We start from the raw sequence: 12,509 nt of genomic DNA on the forward strand, positions 1-12,509 counted from the left end.
CGATGATGGTATTGATTTCTGCCGATAGTTTTTGTTTAGATTTGGTGTGTTATGCTATTCAGTTTTCAATCTGTACCACTTTACCAGTTGTGACTCATTTCATTCTTAATAGTGTTGTTAATAGATGTTTCAATCATAGACGATGGTGCCAAATTAAGTTTTTTTTCATTTCGTACCCTAATAAGTTCATTCATAATAAGATTTTGGTTATGGTTTCCGTACGATAGTGACCCAGTTCAAAGGTTCTTGGGCTTATCCCCTTGGGAAATATGGTAACTCCACGCTATTAGAAGCGTGAAACTGTTGGAAGTTCAATGATTCACACCAGGAAACTTTATAATTAAAGCACTTAAAACTTTGAATACTTAGCATTGTTCGAAACTACTGGAGACTGGAGATATAATCATCCGGTCAATCTTTACTGTTTGTTACAGATAATTGGGAAATTAGCAATTATGTTGATCCCCTAAGACTAACATCAATCTGAAATCTAGTTTAGCAGTGATGACCAATCTTTGTGGAGGGGATTCATGGGTCTTGATTCAGAGGCCTCAATCAGCTTGTGTTGTGTCCCTTTTCTCTGGCTTGTGTTCTTTTATGGTGTATCCAGAAAGGATTTTTTATCATTGATCTTAAAATGACGACTTATAGATGTTTTACTGTGGACGGTTGTGTTCTTTGGTTCTGTGTCTACTTCCTTTCAGCCATTCTGATCATGGTAAATGGCTTCTGTTCACCAGCTATATAAGTGTGCTTTGCCATTGAAACTGCGTAGTGTTCCTGTATATATTTTAAATTTTGAAAAGAAGGTTAAGATATGTATGCGCCTGCTTTGGTATTGCATCATAAGCACCTAATCAAACAGTGGTTTTTTGTAGTGTTGTTAAGTTGCTGATGTAATTGAAATTGAAACTTTCTTTGCTACCGTTGTTAAGTTGCTGATAGAGTCGAAGTTTGAAACTTTCTTTGCTAGTGTTGTTGAGTTGCTGATGTAGTTGAAAGTTGAAACTTTCCATTGAGGTGACCAGGGTCTAACCAGAGTTAGTTGCGTTAGGAGAGATGTCATAAGAAAGCATCCATGCCGGGGCAGAAAATGAAGACGGTATATATGGGGAGTCTGGTGAGGAAAAGGAGAGGTCGGAGTGATTGGTAGTTTAAGGAAAGGTTCTAATTTCTATATCAAGGGAGGACGTGTGGACGAGAAGGCGGGAAAGGAGAGGAAGCAAATATTTCTTGATTGAATGGATTCTTAGGAAAGGGAAAAAAAGTCTTCTCCCAAATGTAGTTGTAGTGCAAACCAGATTTGAATTGATTTTCTCAGTTTGTTTCTCTCTCTTGTCAATATTTACTTGTTTTGTTCATCACCAAGAAAGCAAGATTACTACAACTTAAGTAACATGTGTAATAATAAGTACATAAGCTCCTAACTACGGTTCCACTAGAAATAATGTCGACGGCTACGATAAGAATCTCCTTTAATACAAAATTGTCTAGGGATCTACGAACAACATCGCGGCGGTCCTCCGTTCATGGATGCCGGATAATATTGTAGGAGATGAAATAAGAGTTGAACTATTTGTATCAAATTTAACGGTCCCGAGTCTCGTAATGATATGGTCTATGTGAAATTTACTTTTGCAAGTCGATTTTATCTTTGCGAGCGGTGTGATGAACAACGCGACTTATAAATGTGGTGTGATTACTTTGCGGAGACATAAACAACTTTGGTGGGGGGTTGTTGAGGAAATATTAGAAATTTTAGAGGGTTTAGGGTTTAGGTCTTACGAAATGCATTTACTGCGATGTAGGCTATCAAAACACAAAGCAGTCTCAAGTTAGGCCATCTCCAACCGAAAGGTTCAAAGGGCCAAAGGGTTGAAAATAGCCCGAAAACCGTCTCCAACTGAGAGCTAGGCTAAAGGGCTCGTTGGCCCCACTGGACAAAAAAGGGCCAAAGGGCCAACTGGCTGGCCCAAAGCAACCAACCCCGGGTCGAGCCAGAATTTTCATTTTTCCTGTCGGATATACCAAAGGGCCAACTGGCTGGCCCAAAGCAACCAGCCCCGGGTCGAGCCAAAATTTTCATTTTTCCTGTCAGTTATATCCGACAGGAATGGTAGGCCAAAATTTCAAATACAACGGCTAGTTACCGTTGGATTCAAAAAAAAAAAAATTTGGGCCTTTTTTTTTTTTTTTATGAATTTAATTTGTAGTTTTTAAATTTAAGTTGTAGTTTTTAAATTTAAGTTGTTGTTTTTAAATTTAAATTGTTGTAGTTTTTAATTTAAATAATAAATTATGTTTCGCCCTATGAACCTTTGACCCTCGGTTTTTTGTAACAGAGCTAAAATGACCCTTATGGTCCTTTGACCCTCAGTTGGAGATAGAGGCAAATATGGTCATGTACTGTTCATTAAAATATTAATATCTTGGAGAGCCAGAGGGCTACAACGAGCCCTTTGGCCAGCCTTCGATTGGAGATGACCTTAAGTGTAGCCAGTTGGGAAGACTTGGGTTGCATGCCTACACTTGTCGTAGGATGTTAATCTTAAGTCTTAGCATTATAAGAGCATCTCCAAAGGAGATGTCAAATTTTAAACATCAAAATGATAGTTGATAGCTTATGTGGCAATTTGACATTTTGTACAATATTTTGCTCCACCCGAATGTTAAATAATAATGTCATTTAATAAACTTTTTATCTTTTTGTGGAGTCCAATGATTAAGGCAACCAATCAAATATTTCAAAAACATAACAACATTTATTATATATTATATTAATCTATTAAAATATCATTTAATAAATTTGACAGCAAAAGGTTTTACCTTCAAATGACTCAGCGCCATCTAAAAAATTGAAAGCTCGATTGGAGAGAGTTTGTTGCCATTTTTTACTGTTTTATGCCTACATGGCAATTTTGACATCTCCTTTGGAGATGCTCTAAGGCTATCTCCAATAGAGAAGGTTAAAGGTCTAAAAGTCAGAAAATGGACCGAACTGTCCAAAGATTTATCTCCAACCGAAGGCTGGGTGATAATTATATGGAGTTCATCGGGTCATTATTTGGCCAAAAGACATCAGGCTGGCCAAATGTAGTCTCCCATGCTTCTCCACCATATCATATCATATCATTTGTTGGGCATAAATCAAGTTGTGCGAGAAAACTTGGGATTTTGAAGTGACAATATCCGCGACCGGTGTGTGACTAAGAGGAGACAAAGAGAAGCAAGTACGAAGACAAGAGAGCAATGCAATCTCCTAGTCGGTGTCTAGTAAGTTGTCTTGCATAAGTTTTGTACTTCTTGGCTTTTTCTTAGTAAATTCTTTAATGGGCAGTGTGCTCGTGGATTTTCCCCATTGTGTGTGGGGTTTTACCACGTAAAAGAAATTCTCGGCGTTCTTGACACACCCCGTCCCGAAGGAGGGCATGCTGGCCGTCACGTGAGAGTGACGTAACCATTTGCACAGTTCGGAAGCTTTAAAAAAAATATACAACTTCTAAAATGAAACACCCGAAGGTGAGTCCTTATTTGGTCCATTCTGTCAGAACACCGTTGAACTTCCTCGTAGTCACCACACCTTTGCATTTCCTTAAACCTGGAGGGGCGCAAAACAAAGTTGAGTGGGTCAGCAAAACAATTCTTTTCCAAATCCAGACACTTCTCAAAACTTTGTAACCCCTCTCCGTAAAACAAGTATAGTTTCCCAGAAAATAACATATATACATATGTACAAATATGCCAAACATGCTCCAAAATATGCCATTCATGCTTGAGAATATGCCATTCATGCTTAAGAATATGCCATTCATGCTTGAGAATATGCCACATTAGAATCTCATAATAAATGTAAATGCTCAAGCATAATTCACATCAATAACATATAATCTGGCAGCCGGGAGTCACCTAACGTGACATGTACCGCTGCATATAGAGCTCCAATCTCAACTCAATATCTGAATCTGCACACGAGTCGGAGCCACCTAACGTGGTCTGCACGACATGACTGGGTGTAATATATACGCTCTAGTGCTACGATCACGTGAAGACTGTGCGAATAATCGCGGGTCACCTACGAGTCGGAACCACCTAATGTGGTCTGCACGACAAGGCTTGCACCTAACTTGGATCCAAGGCGAGCGTGTGGTGCTGGTGAACATCACGTGAAGGACTATGCCCTGGCCCTGGGCGGGAGCACTAACACCGGGGGTGCAGATTATGAGCTCTCTAAACATCTCAAGCTACTACTGAATATAAACATAAATACCACTTACCTGGCACTTACCTGTGCGTCCACAACACCAATACACATATATAAATGTATGCCACTACTAATGCATGTGATGATGGTATTTCAATCGTAGCTTACCTGGGCCTCCTCAGCACCATGCAACAGTATGCATAATTATGGTAATGCACATATTAAAATATGATGCATATATGACAGGATAATTAATTCGTATTTCTTTTAAAATACGTTTCTGGGAAATACGTCAAGCATACGTATATATATATATACTGAAAAATAACTGCCCACTCACTGATCACATCGACGTCTCATAGGTCTCTGAACCTCCCCTAGCTTGGTTACATTCTTCCTCTGTATAATTTTCACCTATACAAAAAGTAACCAAATTGACGTTATTTAATGCGCATACACCAAACATTCGTCCATAACTTTCTCATACGTTACTCAATTTGGGTGTATGAATATACCACGGTGATCTACACGACGTCACGAACGCGTGACAATTTTCAGAACTCAATTTGGAGCTCTCACGCGCCCCCACGCGCACTGTTCATGCGCTGCCCACGCGCGCGTCTTCTTCCTCGCGTCGCCGGACTGGTTTCGCCGGCGGTGGTGTTTTGCCGGAATTTCTGGGTAAATTTCAAAGTGTCATAACTTCTTCATTTCTTAACCATTTTCGACGTACTATATATCAAAATGAAGGTATTGACGAGACGAACACATCCATACCTGTCTCGACCCCTAACTCGCCGTGGTTTCGCCGGAAAAAGCCCCGACAGCTCCGGCCAAACTTTGAACTTGTCATTCTCCGTGTTCCTATGTCCATTTTTCACGTAATTTATACCAAAATGAAGCCCTAAACATAATCTACCACGTTGGACTAGTTTTAGGGCCTAAAAACAACGGAATCAAACTTTTCCAAAAATACGAAAATTCGGCCGGACTTACAGTTCGTGATCCCGACGTCCAAATCCTTCAAACGAAGCACTCCGAGCTTCCTTAGGACCTCACCAAGCTTCCTACAAGCTTCAAAATCCCAGAAAACATCAAGTTTTACGTGTGCATGAACAGTGCACACGCACAGTGAAATTGAAATCCATGTTTTCCGAAGTGAAACTCACCTGAAATTGGTACCATCGTGTTCGTGTGGTCCTCAGGAGTACGATGGTGGTCTTAGATCCTTCGTTGGTATAGTTTTAGGGTGGTTTGTGGGTGGTCCGTGTGAGTTCAAAGGAGAGAGAGAACGGAGAGTGAATGAGAGATTTGTGAGGGAGGAGAGAGAGAGACAAGATGCAGAAATGGGGGAGAGATTTGAGGGAGGTGGGATCCTACCCAATCCCCAAATCATCAAGTTACAACATATTTTACGCCCCTTAGTCCCGTTTAAGGGCATTTTCATAACTTCACGTCCTCGGAATTAAAATTCCGGGACGGGTTGTGACAACCTTCCCTCCTTTTAGAATTTCGTCCCCGAAATTCCAACAACCAATTTAATCATCTAAACTCATACAATAGCTTCGGATAAATCTCTCTCTTCCGATTCTCCTTTTCCCACGTAATTTCTTCCACTGAATGCTTTCTTCACAAATTCTTTACCAATTACACTGTCTTAATTCTCAATACATTCTTTTTCCAATCCAAAGTCGTCCTTGGTTCCTCAACCAGTTTAATCCGGATTAATTCTCAATAGTTGCACCGGAACTCCATGTGACGAATCTGCCACCTAGTGACAACACATCGAAATATAATACATTATGCACCTTAGCCAATTCTGAAGACATCACCACTTGTATGCAACTTCATCGATTCCTTTAGTGGTCAAAAACGGTCTGATGTGTTTAAAACTTATTTTGTCTCCTTTCCAAATCTTACTATTTCTTTTCGTGATGAAATTTCTAAAAATGTTGAATCATGAAACACATCATGCTCTTACAATAACTCTGGAAGTAAATCAAGTAACTTCACTTACTCTTCGATGATCACATAAAGTCCGATATACTTAGGACTTAATTTGCTTTCCTTTCCAAGCCGAATCATACTTTTCTAAAGTGAAAACTTCAAAATTATAAGATCATCTACGTTAAACACTCGATTAGTGACATGTTCAACTATTAATCTCTTTTGCCATTCCTGGCTACTCTCAGGTTAAACTTAATCACTTGAATACTTTGAGAAGACTCACCCATAGTTTCAGGGCCTACCAAAACTCTTTCGTGATCGAATCTTCTCTATCCAGAAGCATTTCTTTCACAACTCAACAAAAATCGACACATTTCATGGTCCTTATGGCCTTACTTTGGAAACTGCGCAACCAACATACTTAAGAAACTCAGCAGTTCCGTAACTCAAATCTCTTCTCCATAAAACATATAAGTATTGTTGCACCGTGGTTGTTACTCAACACTGGAGTAAATGTACTAACTTGGTACATTGATCAACTATCACTTCAAGTTCAATCATAACCATCCTATTCTCGAACTCAGCAATCTTTCTTTTTCCCTTCTTTCTTTGCCTTGGTTAATTCTTAATTTTCGTCGTTAACCATTTGAGTCTTGAGTACGACCTTACTAAAAAGACTTAACTTGAAAATTAGCAATTACAACTTCTTCTCAATCTTTCATTCTCAACTTTACTTCAGTTGATTTCCAATCCACAAGAAGACAATCTTGGCAAGCGTGCCAGACATTAACTCTTAACACAGTCTTTTCACCAAGTGCATCAGCTAGAACAATTTTACGATCACCCTGGTCGTACAATCATGTTCATTAAACAATTCAATCCACCTTCGCTGCCTCATATCAAAATCCTTCCAAGTAATGGATATTGGAGACTTTTTGGATTCGTAAAAATCTTGCATTCTTACCAAATATAATGTCTTCATAACTTCACAGCAAGAATGGTAATCATGACTTCCAAATCACCAGTAGGGTAATTCATTTCATGAGGTTCCTTTTGTCGTGAAACGTATGTAATCACCCTAACATTTGCATCAACATGCATCCAATACCATTCAAGAAACATCACTAAAAATTTATGATTACCACTATTCTCTGGGAATACTAAATTACGTGCATGAGTGAGGAAATGCTTCAGTTGTTGAATCCTTTGCTCACAATTTCCTTCCCACTCATACATAACCTCTTTTCTCAACAACCTCGTCAATGACAAAGCAATGACTGAAAAATCTTTCACAATCATCCGAGATAGTCTGGTAAGCTAAGAAATTCCGAATCTCAATTACGGCTCGTGGTTATTCCAATTTCTCAATTCCTGCTGCCTTTTATGAATTCACTTGAATGCCTGAAGCTGATATAACAAATCTTAGAATGCCACTTGATTCATTTAACTTTAGCATTTGCTAAACTTAGCATACAATCGACGTTCCCTCGATCTTTGCAATACCAATTTAAGATGTTTAGCATACTTGGCTCTAGTCTTATCAATCCTTTCAATAGCAACAACAACAAATCGGTCTAGATATCATTGGAATACTTCATTCATCAAATTTATAATGTAATAGATGCATTCGTCACTCCGAATGGCATCACCAAACTTGAAATGACCTTAACGAATCCTGAAAGTTATCATAAGGGCATCCTCACCGATAATCTTCAACTAATAATATCCAGACCTCAAGTCAATCTTAGAAAATATACAACCACCTAGAAGCTGATCAAACAACCATCAATGTGAGGTTACGAATAACGGTTTTCACTTGTTACTCGATTCAACTGCTTATAATCAAAGCACAGCCTTAACGTCCATTTTCTTTCTCACCAATAAACTGGGGTTCCCCCAACGTAATGTACTAGGTTGAATAAAAACCTTTATCAACCAATTTCCAATTCTCTTAGTTCAAAAGGCAATATTCTATAATATATGGTTTGTACCTGGAGACAAATCCATAGTGAACTCTACATCTTTAACTGGCGGCAATCCAGGTAAATTCTCAGGGAAAACGTCAGGTAAATGTTTGACTACTCCCACTTCTTCCACACTACTAGAAGTGACATCATTTAGCACCTCATGAGATAAGTATCCTTGGCAGCCTTTTGATAATAATCTCTTTGCTCTCACAGCATAAATAACGGCCTGCCTCACTCCACTTTGCATACTTACAAAAGTAATCTCTAGTCATCCAGACCGATGGAAAATAATTGGTTTCCCGGAAATAAAGTATATACTCATATACGTAATATATCTTGCACACATTCAGTACCACTTTGCGTGGTCTGCAACTCATCACTGTAAATAACATAATATGCTCTAGAATAACATCGAAATCTACGATCTAATGAAACAAAAGTAGCTAGCAACAATACATACTCTACTAATACTGAGCACTCTGAATAAGTACGATACTAACATAGGATAACCTATCGGTTTACTTGCTTAACGAATCCACGAATAAGTTATTAATATTACGGTCTGCAGCCCGCAATACTGATAAATCATCGTTGTCTCGATAAGTAAGCAACAACTCTCGAGGGTGTAATATTACTATTTTGCCACTCATTGGGAAATACATACACACGTCTCAACCGCGTTTAATTACTACTTTCTAGGCAATAACAATAATAACATAAAATTTCTACATTAATAACAAATAGACTCTAACTAAGTCATTAAGAATAATTAACATATTCCTAATCAAATCCGAATAATTCTAAGTATCTTGCAGTGATGTGTGGTTAACACATCCTTGGGTTTGTTGTCGTCTCCCACAACCTCTATTAGTGTAAATACTTCGCTCATGTACACCACGGCCTAACTGACCATAATTAATAGATCCAGGAACTTGCTGGATCGGCGCCAGTTGTGGCAAAGAAGACTACTAGGACTTCTGTTGGCTTTGGACATAATTTGTAGTTCTATGTCCCATCTAACCACTTGTAAAGCGTCCACTGCTTTCTCGCCTACATTCTCAAAGGTGTCCATTATTGTACCTACAGCACAAAGGTACATTTCCTTTACCAAAATCACCTTGTCTCTGAGATCTGAGATTACCAATACATCTATCACTTCGCCTCTGGTCAATGGCATTAAAACCTTTGCCAAAAGAACTAGAATTAGCTTCACTTCTTTTGAAGTTCCGAATCTTTCTATATTCTTGATATGAGGAATCATTAACTTTATCGTCCTCTTTTGATTCCCATTCTTTTATCATTCTTCTTTACTCTCGCTGAACATGTTCTCAGAGTCCTCAAGGCTCAACAACATCTTGTATACTCTTGGTAAGAATTACAATGGATAGTGGTCACCCAAAATACCACTGCCTTGTGCCACCCAGCCTAAAACAATATAACACTTCAATCAAAATAGCAGCAATATTCAAATGGGACGAGGCAAGTCTGAGAACTTTCTATAATACTCATTGATCGTCAGCTTTCCTTGTCTCACATTTGCAAACTCTTGCTTTATACCATCGTAAGATGCCAAAGGAAATAATTCTTTTCTTTAAACAAGTCCTTAAACAATTCTCAATCGGCTGTTTCCTTCGGTGACAACGAATTATACTCCTGTTTCCACCAGGATACAAGTTCATAACTCAAACCAGGTAGTCATCTTGACTTACCTTCAAAAGACAGATTTCCTTAACTTGCATAATCTAAAACGTCTTTTCCAAAAGATTAAGCCATCGCTTTGCTCCCTTAGGTCCATCATTTTTCCATAAGGTGATTCAAATTCAACTCATAACCCATCTTAAAATGTCCCTTTTTGATAATATACTGAATCACCAAAATAATAGTTTCCCCTAACAGCTAAATCAGGGAGACTAAGTTCCTCTAACTACGTGGTTTGCTACGAGGCGGTGTAGTTCTGACAGAATTCACTAGAACTTCTCAAGATGTCCAAGATTGAAACTAGGCTCTGATACCAACTGACACACCCCGTCCCGAAGGAGGGCATGCTGGCCGTCACGTGAGAGTGACGTAACCATTTGCACAGTTCGGAAGCTTTAAAAAAAATATACAACTTCTAAAATGAAACACCCGAAGGTGAGTCCTTATTTGGTCCATTCTGTCAGAACACCGTTGAACTTCCTCGTAGTCACCACACCTTTGCATTTCCTTAAACCTGGAGGGGCGCAAAACAAAGTTGAGTGGGTCAGCAAAACAATTCTTTTCCAAATCCAGACACTTCTCAAAACTTTGTAACCCCTCGCCGTAAAACAAGTATAGTTTCCCAGAAAATAACATATATACATATGTACAAATATGCCAAACATGCTCCAAAATATGCCATTCATGCTTGAGAATATGCCATTCATGCTTAAGAATATGCCATTCATGCTTGAGAATATGCCACATTAGAATCTCATAATAAATGTAAATGCTCAAGCATAATTCACATCAATAACATATAATCTGGCAGCCGGGAGTCACCTAACGTGACATGTACCGCTGCATATAGAGCTCCAATCTCAACTCAATATCTGAATCTGCACACGAGTCGGAGCCACCTAACGTGGTCTGCACGACATGACTGGGTGTAATATATACGCTCTAGTGCTACGATCACGTGAAGACTGTGCGAATAATCGCGGGTCACCTACGAGTCGGAACCACCTAATGTGGTCTGCACGACAAGGCTTGCACCTAACTTGGATCCAAGGCGAGCGTGTGGTGCTGGTGAACATCACGTGAAGGACTATGCCCTGGCCCTGGGCGGGAGCACTAACACCGGGGGTGCAGATTATGAGCTCTCTAAACATCTCAAGCTACTACTGAATATAAACATAAATACCACTTACCTGGCACTTACCTGTGCGTCCACAACACCAATACACATATATAAATGTATGCCACTACTAATGCATGTGATGATGGTATTTCAATCGTAGCTTACCTGGGCCTCCTCAGCACCATGCAACAGTATGCATAATTATGGTAATGCACATATTAAAATATGATGCATATATGACAGGATAATTAATTCGTATTTCTTTTAAAATACGTTTCTGGGAAATACGTCAAGCATACGTATATATATATATACTGAAAAATAACTGCCCACTCACTGATCACATCGACGTCTCATAGGTCTCTGAACCTCCCCTAGCTTGGTTACATTCTTCCTCTGTATAATTTTCACCTATACAAAAAGTAACCAAATTGACGTTATTTAATGCGCATACACCAAACATTCGTCCATAACTTTCTCATACGTTACTCAATTTGGGTGTATGAATATACCACGGTGATCTACACGACGTCACGAACGCGTGACAATTTTCAGAACTCAATTTGGAGCTCTCACGCGCCCCCACGCGCACTGTTCACGCGCTGCCCACGCGCGCGTCTTCTTCCTCGCGTCGCCGGACTGGTTTCGCCGGCGGTGGTGTTTTGCCGGAATTTCTGGGTAAATTTCAAAGTGTCATAACTTCTTCATTTCTTAACCATTTTTGACGTACTATATATCAAAATGAAGGTATTGACGAGACGAACACATCCATACCTGTCTCGACCCCTAACTCGCCGTGGTTTCGCCGGAAAAAGCCCCGACAGCTCCGGCCAAACTTTGAACTTGTCATTCTCCGTGTTCCTATGTCCATTTTTCACGTAATTTATACCAAAATGAAGCCCTAAACATAATCTACCACGTTGGACTAGTTTTAGGGCCTAAAAACAACGGAATCAAACTTTTCCAAAAATACGAAAATTCGGCCGGACTTACAGTTCGTGATCCCGACGTCCAAATCCTTCAAACGAAGCACTCCGAGCTTCCTTAGGACCTCACCAAGCTTCCTACAAGCTTCAAAATCCCAGAAAACATCAAGTTTTACGTGTGCATGAACAGTGCACACGCACAGTGAAATTGAAATCCATGTTTTCCGAAGTGAAACTCACCTGAAATTGGTACCATCGTGTTCGTGTGGTCCTCAGGAGTACGATGGTGGTCTTAGATCCTTCGTTGGTATAGTTTTAGGGTGGTTTGTGGGTGGTCCGTGTGAGTTCGAAGGAGAGAGAGAGAACGGAGAGTGAATGAGAGATTTGTGAGGGAGGAGAGAGAGAGACAAGATGCAGAAATGGGGGAGAGATTTGAGGGAGGTGGGATCCTACCCAATCCCCAAATCATCAAGTTACAACATATTTTACGCCCCTTAGTCCCGTTTAAGGGCATTTTCATAACTTCACGTCCTCGGAATTAAAATTTCGGGACGGGTTGTGACAGTTCTTGTCTCATTAATACCGAAAATTTCGAACCGAACTGAAAAAATCCCGAAGCCAAACCGAAAAAATCCTAAACCTAAAATCCC

General features: G+C 39.6%; 1 long non-coding RNA gene across 1 annotated transcript; it reads right to left on the reverse strand.

The window, feature by feature from the left end:
* Positions 1-6,667: 6,667 nt before the first annotated feature.
* On the reverse strand, positions 6,668-12,290 carry LOC148692303 (uncharacterized). The gene is made up of 6 exons (XR_015953981.1): positions 12,100-12,290; positions 11,708-12,004; positions 11,446-11,607; positions 9,897-11,344; positions 9,196-9,639; positions 6,668-7,549 (listed from the first exon to the last, which is right to left on the reverse strand). It is a non-coding gene; the product is annotated as an uncharacterized LOC148692303 (long non-coding RNA).
* Between the last annotated feature and the right edge of the window lie 219 nt (positions 12,291-12,509).

This window comes from Pyrus communis, chromosome 12, assembly GCF_041283825.1.
Source record: "Pyrus communis isolate YQ-2024b chromosome 12, ASM4128382v1, whole genome shotgun sequence".
NCBI lineage: Eukaryota > Viridiplantae > Streptophyta > Magnoliopsida > Rosales > Rosaceae > Pyrus > Pyrus communis.